The sequence below is a fragment of the Panthera pardus genome, unplaced genomic scaffold (genome assembly GCF_024362965.1).
Source record: "Panthera pardus isolate Hobbes unplaced genomic scaffold, ASM2436296v1 HiC_scaffold_6, whole genome shotgun sequence".
In the NCBI taxonomy this organism is placed as follows: domain Eukaryota; kingdom Metazoa; phylum Chordata; class Mammalia; order Carnivora; family Felidae; genus Panthera; species Panthera pardus.
In genome coordinates, this window is record NW_026526991.1 from 7,659,154 (window position 1) to 7,671,373 (window position 12,220).

At 57.3% G+C, this 12,220-nt stretch overlaps 1 protein-coding gene across 7 annotated transcripts in view; it reads left to right on the forward strand.

The window, feature by feature from the left end:
* TBC1D22A (TBC1 domain family member 22A) overlaps positions 1-12,220 on the forward strand; it is a 322,333-nt gene that overhangs the window by 169,031 nt on the left and 141,082 nt on the right. The gene's annotated exons all lie outside the window — the stretch shown is intronic.

Genomic DNA, 12,220 nt, shown 5'->3' on the forward strand with positions numbered 1-12,220 from the left:
CAGCCCCTGAGCTTGTACCCCCGTGACCCAAATACAGAAACTGTGTGAGGTACAGCGTCGGAAGTTGCCAGATTGCCCCAGGGTTTGTAACATCTGGTGCTGCGTCCTCCATCATGCGTCTTCCAATCCAGGTACAGACAGGACAAAGAAGCCCAAAAGCCATTTCTCAGGCGGTGTGGTTGGTGGGGACCCAGAAGGCTGTGAACCCGGCCCGTCGGTCAGCGACAGTTTTGCGCCACAGGGGCTCCGCAGGCAGCAGGCGGGCTTGCTCAGTTCACGGAGGGCTGACGGTGCTGGGGTCTGGGCACCGTCGTCCCTCCGCGGTGGCCAGGGAACAAGTGTGTGCCCCGCAGAGTTTGCTGGTCAGACGGGGTGAGTGTGTGGGGACCGTGACAGGTTAACCCGGCGCTAGTAATGTGGGTCGCTTAGTCTCTTGCGGGTTTTCCACAGTGACTGGGCTCCTGCATGTTTGGTGAGGGGCCCGGGTGGAGCGCACATGCCCGAGCCCGGTGGGTGGCCTGGGGGAGGTGCTCTACGATGTGGTTCTGCCCGTGCGGAGTGTGCTTTCCCGAAGGAGGCACGGGTGTCTGAACCCCAACCAGGGAGAGCCCTTCCCGGGGTGAGGAGAACCCTCCTCCTGCTCTGTGTGGCCGCCACTGGGGACCAAATGAATCAAGAATGACTTCAAGGAACAGTCACAAAGACACTTGCGGACACAAAGTCATACTTCACCGCAAAATATAGAAATGCACAGTAAGCCTCGTTCTCTTGAGCTGTTTGTGCCTTTGCGGTGAGCGGAGATGGGAGAGATTGGTGGGGACGGTGGTCTTGGAGGACGCGGGCTGTAGCATGAATCGCGAGCCCTCCTTGAAAGTGTTCCCCAGTATCTGTCAGGAGCCCTAAAATGCCCTTACTCTTTACCTGCCGATTTCATTTGACATGTCTGTCTCGAGGAGCTGATTCTCAACCTGGATCACATCCTTCCTGAATGAAGGACGCTCACGGGGCATTCCTTGCTGTAGGAAGGGCCTGCCGCGAGTAGGGCTGCGGCCCGCTCACGGGGCAGCGCTGGTTCCACAACCTCCTGCCCACCTTCCTAAAGCAGGGCTCCAAGTAGTGTCCACAAATTGGAAAACTCTCATTACGAATGTCAGATCTCAATAGCATACAAATTTATCTTTGCAGGGCAACTCTAGTCCTGTAAAAGCTGAGCGAAAAGTACGCGCAGAAAAGATCGTAACGCAGCCCTGGGCCCCGCTGTTCCTGAGGCCTGGGTGCTCGTGCTGCAGCCACCGTGTGGTGGTCTCCCGGCCAAGTTTGTTGGCTCTGAATGGAATGGCCACGGAGCCTCAGTTCCCAGCGTGCTTTCTTTTTACCTTGAGGGAAATAGAAACCTCCTGGATGCAACGTGCTCTGTGGGCTCCAGCAGGAGGGGCTGTTGAGAGCCCACTGTGATGCCAGATCTTCGGGACTGGAGTGTGGGCGGCGGTTGCTGGTAGAGGGGGGAGGGGACCCCTGCCCCGCCTCTGCCGCCGTCGGCTGCCGATTTCCTGGCAGGTGCCGAGGCGTTGCCTCTGCTGTGGGTTGGAGCCCTGGCTCGGTGGCGCCTGTGTAGGAAGGCCGGGCAGCTTGGGACACACGCTCTATCTGCGGGCTTCTCAGGGCAGGCAGGGGGCCCGCGGAGCTGTGTGCACATCAGCCGACTGTCGCTTACTTAGCAAGGGGTTTCTTTGTTGGCCTTTTCCAGAGTCGTGCCTTCTCGGCCTGCGGCGGCTGCGCAGGCCCTCCTGACTCCGGTGACCTGTAGCATTCGTGGCGGCCATCAGCCGGGGAAGGGAAGGGCCCCATATTTTCAATGAGGTTGGCATGTTCTTTTCAGGGGGACACGTTTCTTTTTTACTGACAATTCAGAGTCACACAGTGGATACGGTTCTTTAGAGCAGGAGTAGGTTTCAGAAAAGGCAAGGAAACATCCCATTTTGCTCTGACCTTGTGGTCCGGTGTGCAGACCGCGCGTCCAGATTTTGTTTGTCGGTGCCGCAGGCCCTTTCCATGGTAGTGTTCCACCGGTTGGGATAGTCACAGTGTAAGCAGTATTTTACTCCCCGTTTATGGTTCATTTGCTGGCTGTAACACAGAGGGAAGAATGTGCTGAAATGTATTAATTCCTGATTGATGGGCTGCCAGGGCATTGCCAGGGCTGCTGAAATCGTGGTTTGCCAGCCTGGCTCCTGGCAAGGCCGTGCCTGGGGAGTGACCACAGGCAGCCTTTACACAGGCGTGTGGGAATTGCTGCGGGGGCCATGGCCATAAACCTCATTTTAGTCTTGGTGCGTGAAAGCCGGAAGCTGGGCACTGGGGAGGGCCACGCCCCCGTCTAGCTGTGAGCTGGGTCAGAGGACTCCCAACTGGGGTGTAAGTAGCATGAAGGCACGAGTGGGGTTTGGGAGTTGATGTGTCCGAATGATTTATCGAGGACCAAGCATGGACAGTGAAAGCAGCTTAGTCTTTTGTCAATGGCCCCAGCCGGCATTGCCTTGTTGGAGCTGTCAGCGAGAGCTGGAGCGTCCATCAGTTAGAGCAGCGATCTCTTCCAATTAGCCGGCACTCTCAGATCCTACATCATCTTCGCAAGAAAGGTACTTGCAACATGGCTTTGTGCAAGGGAATTTCTTGGCTTCTTGCTGTGTTATTGCCCGTAAAGTGTGATGGCATCTTACGCAAGTAACCTCCCATTTCACCATCCAACTCGGGGGGCACACGGGTGGTCTGCTGGTTCTCATTTAGCACCAGGACTCGCGCCTCGGAGCCCAGTCCCCAGCCAGACTGTGAGCCGTGCACGCGAGGGCCGGGCCATGTTCCGCCACGTCCCGCTGCTCCCCTCGCACGCCTGGCACACCATCTGGGCTCAGTGGAGCTCGTGGCTTCTCAAGGGCTCTGACGTCCTCTGTCAGGTGGTTTTTCAGAACCCGTTTATCGTTTCCTTCACAGACGATCTGTTTCCCATTACTGGTATCGCAGTGGGTATTTTATTTTATTTTTTTTAACGTTTATTTATTTTTGAGACAGAGAGAGACAGAGCATGAACGGGGGAGGGGCAGAGAGAGAGGGAGACACAGAATCGGAAGCAGGCTCCAGGCTCTGAGCCATCAGCCCAGAGCCCGACGCGGGGCTCGAACTCACGGACCATGAGATCGTGACCTGAGCTGAAGTTGGACGCTTAACCGACTGAGCCACCCAGGCGCCCCTCGCAGTGGGTATTTTAAACGTTGACAGTTGACCAGTTTATGAAACAGGTGAATGCTGTACCTCATTATATGTTTTTGAATGTGTTTACGGCTAGTGCTGTTGACCATTCTTTATATTCTGAGGTGATTTACTTTTATAAGTAACTTTGTCGGGTAGTTTTCAGCAGGCTTATGTGTTTTCTCATTGCATAGTAATTTTTGGTAGAGTTTTCCCAAATGCAGATGTTTCCCCAATTTGTTATACTTTCTCATTCTTTTCCTACTTGACATCATTTAAAATTTGTATATGGTGACGTAGACCCGTTTTCCTTGTGTCCCGGGCTTTTTCCTGGAGAGGGTTTTTCTCACCTGCGCACACGAGCAGTCAGGAGTCTCTGGGGCTGAGACTGCAGTCTGGCTGTCATCATCACCCTGGGTGAGATGTCTGCTCACATGTTTGGGTGACATTTCAGCATGGGGAGCACCCCACATGCACCCCTTGACCCCCCTGGAGGTCGTGCACCCACGCTTTCAGGAACGCACAGTCTTGTGCCGGTCAATCTTTCTTTCCATTTGGCTGCATTATTAATGGTCTGAGTGAGACAGCATTTTGCTGATTGATTTAAAGACCCATTTATCCTTCGAGGAATTATTTTTGACTTAATTAGGTAAAGGGAGTAAATCAGTTTAATGGGTTGATTTATGATCAGTTTGCGCTCTCAGATTATCATGACTCAGGCAAGCTTACCGTCTGTATAAATGTCTGCCGTCTGCCTTCTGAAGGATGGGGGTCTTTCCGGTCCTCTGATGGCAACACAGCCCAGGAAGAAGGTAGCCTGCCCCTTTCTACGTGTGTTTCTTTGTGTCCCTAAATGCTGTGACTGTATGTGACTGAGCACTTCCGTCCTGTGATCCAACGGGAGGTCCCCAGCGCCTCCGGCGGCCACTGCGGGCTCTGAGGACGCGCGTGTCCGTGGAGGTGTGGAGTGCGGGAGGCGCGGGGACGGGGTGAGGCCCGCGCACCGGGACGCTGGGCTCACACGTGCATCCCGCTTCTCCGAGACACCGTGTCTGCCGTTCTCCGAGGCAAGCTCAGCAGCCGGCAGAACTTTCTGGGGCCGTGTCACGTTAGGAAAGAGTTTGGCCTTCTTTTCAGAGAACCCTGGGCTCTCGGAGAAGGGCAGCGGTTAGAGCCTGTGTGTCGTGCGTGATGATGTTTGCGCGAGCACTCCCTACAGTGTGGACACTTGTTGATCTCAGCGTTGTCATTGGTAGAAGTGAGTCATGAGTGAGACTTGCTACATGGTCTTGAATTCAGCGGTAATTTGGATTTTTTCTCTTAACTGGAGAAATCAGGATTAGACTCTTTCCACCCGTTGTTTATGGAATCCCTCCTTCCTCCACCGTGAGCTCTTGGCTGGGTTCATTCACGTGCTCAGCACATGTTTATCGAGTACCTGCCGTGCGCTGGGCCCTCGCGGGGGTGCTGGGGACCTGGGGAGTACGGTTCTGCTCCCAAGGGACGCTTCCCGTTTAGCGTAGGGGGAGCACGAGCAACCACCTGGCGTGTGGGGGTGCAGCTGGTGACCCTCGTGCAGGAAACACAGAGGACGGTGGTGCACATGCTGGTGTGCCAGCGTGGGCCTTCTGTCCTCTTCTGTCTCATGGTGGGGGGCTGATGGGCTCTCTGGCAGTCTGTCCTCACCAGAGGGGCATCGGCGGGGGGACCCAGACTCTCCTTTGGGCCTCAGTAGTGGTTGGGGTTTGTAGACTCTGCTTGGGAACGTCTCCACCGCCTCTGGCCTGCTTTTGTTCCCACGGCACTGACGCCAGATGGGATCCCTTCTCTGCCCGCACCCCTGCTGGCAGACGCCCGTGTGAGGAGTTACCCTGATGCGCACCCGTCTCCAGGGCTCCTGCTTCCCTCCAGCAGGAAGCCCAGCTCTGGGGCCCGGCACCCGGGGCTGCAGGATGGTGACCCTCACGAGTTGTTCCTGCCTGGGTCACGGGGACGCCCCACGGGTTTACTGCCTGGGTCTTGGGGACACCCCCCCGGCGTACTGGCTCTTGCCTCTCCCGCCTTCCCATACGCCGCCTTCTTCCCCTTCCTGGGGAACGCTTGATTCCACCATCTTTCAAGGCTTAGCCCCAAGGCCACGCCTGCCAGAGCCCTGCCTGCCAGGGGGCGAGGACTCTGCTCTTTTGAACCTGCCGTGCCTCCCACCTGTCCCTTGTCACACTGCTCACTCGCCCTGTGGCCAGTTTTTCATTTACATCTCTCTACAAGTAAGTGGTCACCAGGCATGGTAAGTAAGCCCGGTAAACGGAGAATGGTGAATCAGGAGTCAGTGGGTGAGTGGATGTGTCCCCGGCTTCCTCTGGGCTTCCTGCTGGCTTGTCCTCCGCCTTCCCCGAGCCCGGCTCCTACCGTGCAGGTCCTCCGCCCATGTTAATACGGCCCATCGGTACTTCAGCCAGTAGCATTTCAGGCAACAGAAACTCCTCCTCGCAGCGTTATTAAAAAGTCAAAGATCTAGTCAAGCCAAAAGACTGTTGTGAAATTAAAATCCTTCCCTGTACAAAAATGACATTAGAGAAGCAAGGATCATTAAAGAGACAGACTTTCCCTTCGCTGTCTGCCTCGGTACCCACGCAGGTGCAGGTACGGTCAAGGGCGCTCCTCTGCGTGGAGCCGGTAGCAGGGCGCCCCCTGTGGATGGAGGGGCAGCTGTCCCACCAGCGCTGCCCCCCCCGCCTGAGGTTTGTGTGTGGGGCTGGGGACCCCTGACTGCGGCCGCATTGGGGTGGAGGTTGGTTCTTGTCGTTGGGGCCCGCCTGGGGCCGGAAGACTGATGGGTGGGTGTGGCCACATCATGCCATCTTGCCTGGCCTGTAGTGAGCGCATCGTCCTTGGTTTGTCCTTGACTTGTGACCATCGTCTGCTGCTGTCCCATCGTGCGCTGACTGTATGTCTGTGGGCTACAGGTTTTCATCCACATAACAGAATTGGGTCTTCTGATGGTGGCTTATTCGTAACCTTGAGTTGAACATTCTTTATATTAGCATTAAACATTCGTAGTGCTGAACCAATCTGATCATAACATCAGTTGTTTTTGCTGAGCCACGGAGTTCTGTGAATTTACAGTCTTGAGTTGCGGTACCGCTCTTACCATAGCAGGACTTTCCCCTCCGCCTTGGAACCCAAGTCTATGTAATTAAGTGCTAAAACCTCCATCACCAAAGTGTCAGGGTTTCAAATTTAAAACTCCCAAGTTGGGCCGTGCGAAAGATTAGACCGTAGAGTGATTCCAGCGAGCTTATGAAGTAGAGAGTATTTTTGATTACCAGTTAAGCTCCTAATTACGTGAAGAGGTTTATTGCAGGGTTTGTGCGATGCGGGTGATTAACGCAGTCATAACAGCCCCGGTGTGCTCCCCTCCCTAACCTGCGCTGCTCACCAGCAGGTGCCGGCTCTCACCCGCGGCTCATGCTTTGTGAGGCCGGCGGCCACACTTACCTCGGTGATCCATGCCGTGGGGTCCCTTGAAGTCACGGGGTCTGTGTAAATTTGAGGGATTTCTCCCTTTGTGATTACCAAGCCGCCCCGTTTGGTTCACCGCCAGGGAGAGCCTGGCCGCGTGCCAGGCCTTTTTACTTTCTCGTGCTCCCTGGTCATTACAGGATCCCAGCCTGTGCTACCGGGGCCGTTTCCGGGACCCACGCTGATGTTTCGGGGAGGTGGGCAGGCGTTGTCGTGGGAGCGGAGCCTCTGAGGAGGGAGTCCCCACGCGACCCAAAGCTCCAGTGAGCCTGTGGTGGTGACAGGCTCTTTTGCCCACCACAGGTTTTGTGACCAGGGGAGTGCTGTGGTAGCTGTGAGGTTGTGCCTCTCTAGAGTCGTAGAGGCACAGGTGGTCAGTGAGCGGCGACGGTCCCTCCCTCTCCTTGCAGAGTCGGAGGCCTCCGTCCGTGTCTCGCCCTGCCTCAGTGAGAACGAGAGGCTGACCGTGGTCGGCCTGACTCCGTTCCTGGCCAGGCTCGGCTGCTTCCTGGCACGCTGGTCTCCTGCAGGCCTTTTGTCAGGTGGGCATGCTCACCTCCGCAGGCTGTTTCAGATGCTGTGGGCCTTGGCATAGGAGGACACTCTGCAGACTCTAAGAAGTGCTCCGTGCCTCGGTGGTGTCGGGCGCCATTGCTGTTGGTGACCAGCCTCATCACCCACATCCTTAGTTTGAGCCCATCAACCTGCCTCTTACTTACCCGCTGACCCTACCGGTTCTCTGGGTGTGGAAGCATGGACGAGAAATTTCTGCTTTTTGTTTACCCAAGGTAGTTTTTGGATATTGCAAGGTAGTACTTATATCCCATCGTGGTGTTTTCCTTACCAGGCTGAATGTTCTCCATTCTTTTACGAGTTCCTTATACCTACCCAGCCACCCACCCACCCGTCCATCCACCCACCCAGCCACTCAGCCGCACATCCACCCATCCACCCACCCACCTGAAGCACCCATCCACCTACCCACTGAATCACCCTCCTACCCATCCACCCACCAATCCATCCTTCCACCCAGCCAGCCAGCCAGCCACCCATCCATCCATGCACCCACCAAACCATCCATCCATCCATCCATCCATCCACCCACCCACCTACCCACCCACTCACCCACCCACCCATCCATCCACCTACCCCCCACCCACCCACTTATCCACTGACCCATTCACCCTTCTACCCACCTACCCACTAATCCATCCATCCACCCAGCCAGCCAGCCAGCCACCCATCCATGGACCCACCAATCCATCCATCCACCCACCTACCCACCCACGCACCTCCCTGTCCACCCACCCATCCACTGGCCCATCCAGCCACCCACCCACCCAGTCTTGTGGGATAGTCATGACTGGCTCTGGATGTGCTAATTGCGCAGTGCTGTTCACACTTGGTAGGATGGGAAGTACTGAATGCCAGCAGGTCCCCTCACCCTAATCATTCTGACCCCCAAATGCTCCACAAGCTTCTCGGAGCACTTAGAAGGACAGTACCACCACTCTTGGGAACTTCTTCTCTAGGGATGTTTATCTGTAGAAAAGATAGACCTTCGTGAAACCATCCTCGCTGCTTAAACAGTATTTTTCCCCCTATTGCAAAAGTCGTAAGTGCTATGTGAAAATTTGTCGCTCTATTTATTCTCTACCCTCTGTAAAGAGTAAAGAGTGGTGGTAGTTATCCCCTCCCCACCTTTCCCGGGGGCACCACCGTCCTGTCTCTGGCATCTTTCTGAGCAGCGTTCTCTGCATGAGTGTATGTACGACATGCAAAGGCGGGAGTTTTTGATAGAAATGGCGTTGTTGATAAAGATGGGATTATGTTACAAATTGCGTTTCAACAATAACATGGCAGGGTAGCCTTTTCAAAGAATTTATTTAAATTGTCTCTTAAAGCCTTTTTATGACTTGAGAAGGCGAGTGAGATATTCTAAAGTAGACGGCTGTTTTACATCTTGTGCCTTCACGTGTAGTTGTGGTCCACGTGAGGCTGCTGACCTGCCCCGGGCTGGCCGGTGCCTTGTCTGTGTCCCCAGGTGCCACTTGGGTGAGCTGGGGCCATGTCGGCCTCCCTGCCGCCCGAGGCTTGGGGACCAGAGCTTGCCCCTTTCTCAGCTCGCGGCCCGTGGGGTGCAGGGCTCGGCCCTGAAAGGTGGTGTGCGGACAGCGTGGGAGGAGGACTGGGTGGTGCTCCCGCGGTGTGGCACGTGCTGGTGGTGATGTTCGTGCTCACGGGACAAAGTAGGACACAGGGTCTGGTCCAGTTTCAAATGAAACAGGGTGGCCTAAATTCCGTTAATTTCCGTCATGTGTTGGGCATAAACATGGCTCGCGAGAGTCCGCGCCACCCCTCCCTGTCCTCCCGGGGCCTGTGGTACCACCTGGCTGGGAGAAGGCCGCGGAGGGCGGGGAGGGGCCAGTCCAGGGGTGCTCTGTGCGGCACCCACCTCCCGTGGCAGCCGGCAGCCTCCGGCAGCTTGCGGGCTGTGTGGCGTGGGTCAGGATTAGCCAAGCCCAAATCCACGTGGCCCAGAGGGCTCGGCACCCCAGAGCCCCTGCTCTGGCCAGGCCCCTGCGGTGTGGTCTGGGGCGCCCCTCCATGTGACAGCAAGTTCTGCTTGTTCTCTTTTTTCCTTGAATGTACCATTTCCTCCTTTGAATTGTTTCTTCTTTTGAACGGTGGGATTGCCCGGAATCCTTCTACTCCCGTGGTTTCCTCTCGTTGGCGATCTCAGCGGGCAGTGCGCCTGGCCTCTCCCCTGTCACTCGGCGTGGCACACGTTTGGGGGCGACGTCCTACGTGGCACAGGCTCCATGGCTGCCGGCCCCAGGGCTCCCCGGTGGCTCCCCGTTCAGGTTCCCTCCCCGCCTGGTGCCCCTCCTTGCCCCAGGGATGTGGAGACAGCATGCCCCGGGGGAGGCATGTACCTTTGGGTTAAAACCTGTCACAACCGTTGGCCATTTTGGGGTCTTGACTCAGAACTTGTGTCTGCCCCGCAGTGGTGAGGCTCCCGGGGCTCACGGTGGATGGTTCGGTAAGTTAGCGTCCCACCGACAGGACCTGTCTAAACGTGCTGATTTTGCTCTTGGTGTGGTCCGGGCTGTGACCCCAGAAACCGCTGGTGCCCGGTCTCCTGCGGGGACCCCCAGGGGCCGGCAGTGCCAGCCTCGGGAGTTTCTGCAGTCGACTCTGACCCTGTGACTGCGGCGTAGGGCTTCTGGAGTGTTCTGTGCCGCCCTCTGTGCCTTCCCCCATGTGGGCGGGTGACTTCCCTGGGCGGGTGGACATTTAACTCACTGTGATAATGAGGGTCATTCCCATTCTCTGAGCTTTTGGAAGACGGATCGGCACAGGGTTTCTCTGGGTTAAATGCCGTTACCTCATCACCTTGAGGAGTAACAAACAGCCCGTTGTGGGAAGTGACACGTAATGAGGCTGCCCAGCCGACCTGGCGTTGGATAAAGCAGTAAGCCAGCTGAGCAGACAGAGAAGGGTCTCCGAGGCTCGTGCGCGTCAGCCTGCCGCCTGTGCCCTGTGCCTCTGTGCTGGGGGCCCCGCTGCCCTGGGAGCCAGGGGAGGGCTGGAGGCCAGGCAGGCTTTGTTTCCCTGCTGTGACAGCTGAGGGGACATCTCGGTGCTTTGAAGGCCCTCCAAAGAGAGACTGTTGAAGGCAGACATCTCAGGAGGAGTCCCCTGATGATCGTCACGGAGCCCGCTCCCGGGACTGGAAGGTAACGTCAATCTGCTCTAGTTTGGTGGGATGTTGGATTGATTCCGCCCAAGCCAGAGGAGGCCACTTACACTCGCGCCCGCGAGCTTGATCTTCCAGCAGGACGGCGTCATGTCGGGTAGACCTCGTGCGCTTGGCCAGTGAGCCCCGGGAGACCCAGTTTCCTCCTCTGTAAACAGGCGGAGTGGATGCCTCCAGACGTCCCGAGCCAACATTTCTGCGGTGGGGCTCCGTCGGAGGGTGTGCTCAGGCCAGACGTTGGCCTGCGGGGACAGCCGAGCGTGAGGCCAGGCGCCTTGCCGGGCTGTACCGGGGTGAGGCAGAGGGGTGCCCGGGTGTGGGAGGGAGAGTGCCAGCCCCGCGGGGCAGCTGGGGACAGTGCACGTGTCACGGGCACGTGCAGGCTGGGAGGAGGGAGCTCAGAGCCGGCCCGGCCAGCCTGGGGACTCTCCTCAGCACATCCTGTGTTGGGAGGGGCTCTGGACTTGGTGGGGGGGCATTGCCTCTTACTCATCTCTGCACTCCAGGCCCTGGCGTGTAGGGACAGTGCCACCGCACAGAGATCACTGCTGTGTGTTGTCGCATGACCCCGGTGTGGGGACAGCCTGGTGTCCCACAAGGGACAGGGGTAGGCAGTGTGGCTCATGCGTACATCGCAATGTTATCCTACCCAAAAGAGGACTGAACAGAAGGCTGGCACAGGCTGCGGCCTGGATCCGCCCTGGGAACTCGGTGCTGAGTGATGGACGCCAGCCACACGGCCCCTGTGCTATGCGGTCCCGTTACCTGAAGTGTCGGAGCAGGAGGACCCACGGAGGCAAGGCACCGATTGCTGGTTGCCAGGCGCTGGGGGAGTGCCTGCACATAGGCTTGCTTGGGGGTGGTTGAGAATGTTCTGGAATTATGTGGTGGTGACGGTTATCTGACTCTGGGAGTACGCTAAAACCCACTGAATCGTGTGCTTTAAAAAGGTGGATTTTATGGTACGTGAACCGCGTTTCCATAAAATAAACCCCAAACCAACCAGAACACAGAAGGGCTTGTTGAATGAGCGAGGGAGTTGAACGGGTGAGGGGGACGGAATGACCGTCTGGTCACAGTCCCTACACACATGCTCCTGGGCGCCCCGGGGACTGAGAGCACGGTTGGCCAGGACGCGTCCTCATGAGTGTGAACCCTGTGGGGCCTGCCTGTGGAGACCCGCGTGGCCCGCGTGGAGGGCCTGGCCGGGCTTTGGCACCCGGACCCCCCCCCCCCCCGGCCTGTTTTTGCCATCGTGAGTGTTGCTGCGAGCAGGGAACGAGTGGAGGGTGGTTCCAGTGGCTCTGGCGCGAGGCAAGGCCGTGTCAGGGAGCCTCCGAGGAGCCGCTGCTCGAGGCCTCGTGCAGCGCAAGCCCCAGCGCCCTCTGGGAGCGAGCGTGGCGTCGTGGTGCCGTGGGGGGTCGCGGACGCGGGCTCTGGGCCGTGCCCGCTGTTTGCGCCCCGTTTCCAAGGGTGCAGCGCCGGTGATAACAGACGGGTGACGGAGGTTAACGAGCTCGTCCGCGTGAACAGCGGAGAGGAGCGCCTGGCGGCCAACAGCTGCTCAACAGGTGTTAGCAATTATTACTCTTATAATTATTGTCGTTTCTGCCCACTTCGAACTTTCTAAATATATTCTCGGTGGAATTGCTTCTTTTCTTAAAGATTTGCCTTGCAAGGATGCCGTGCATG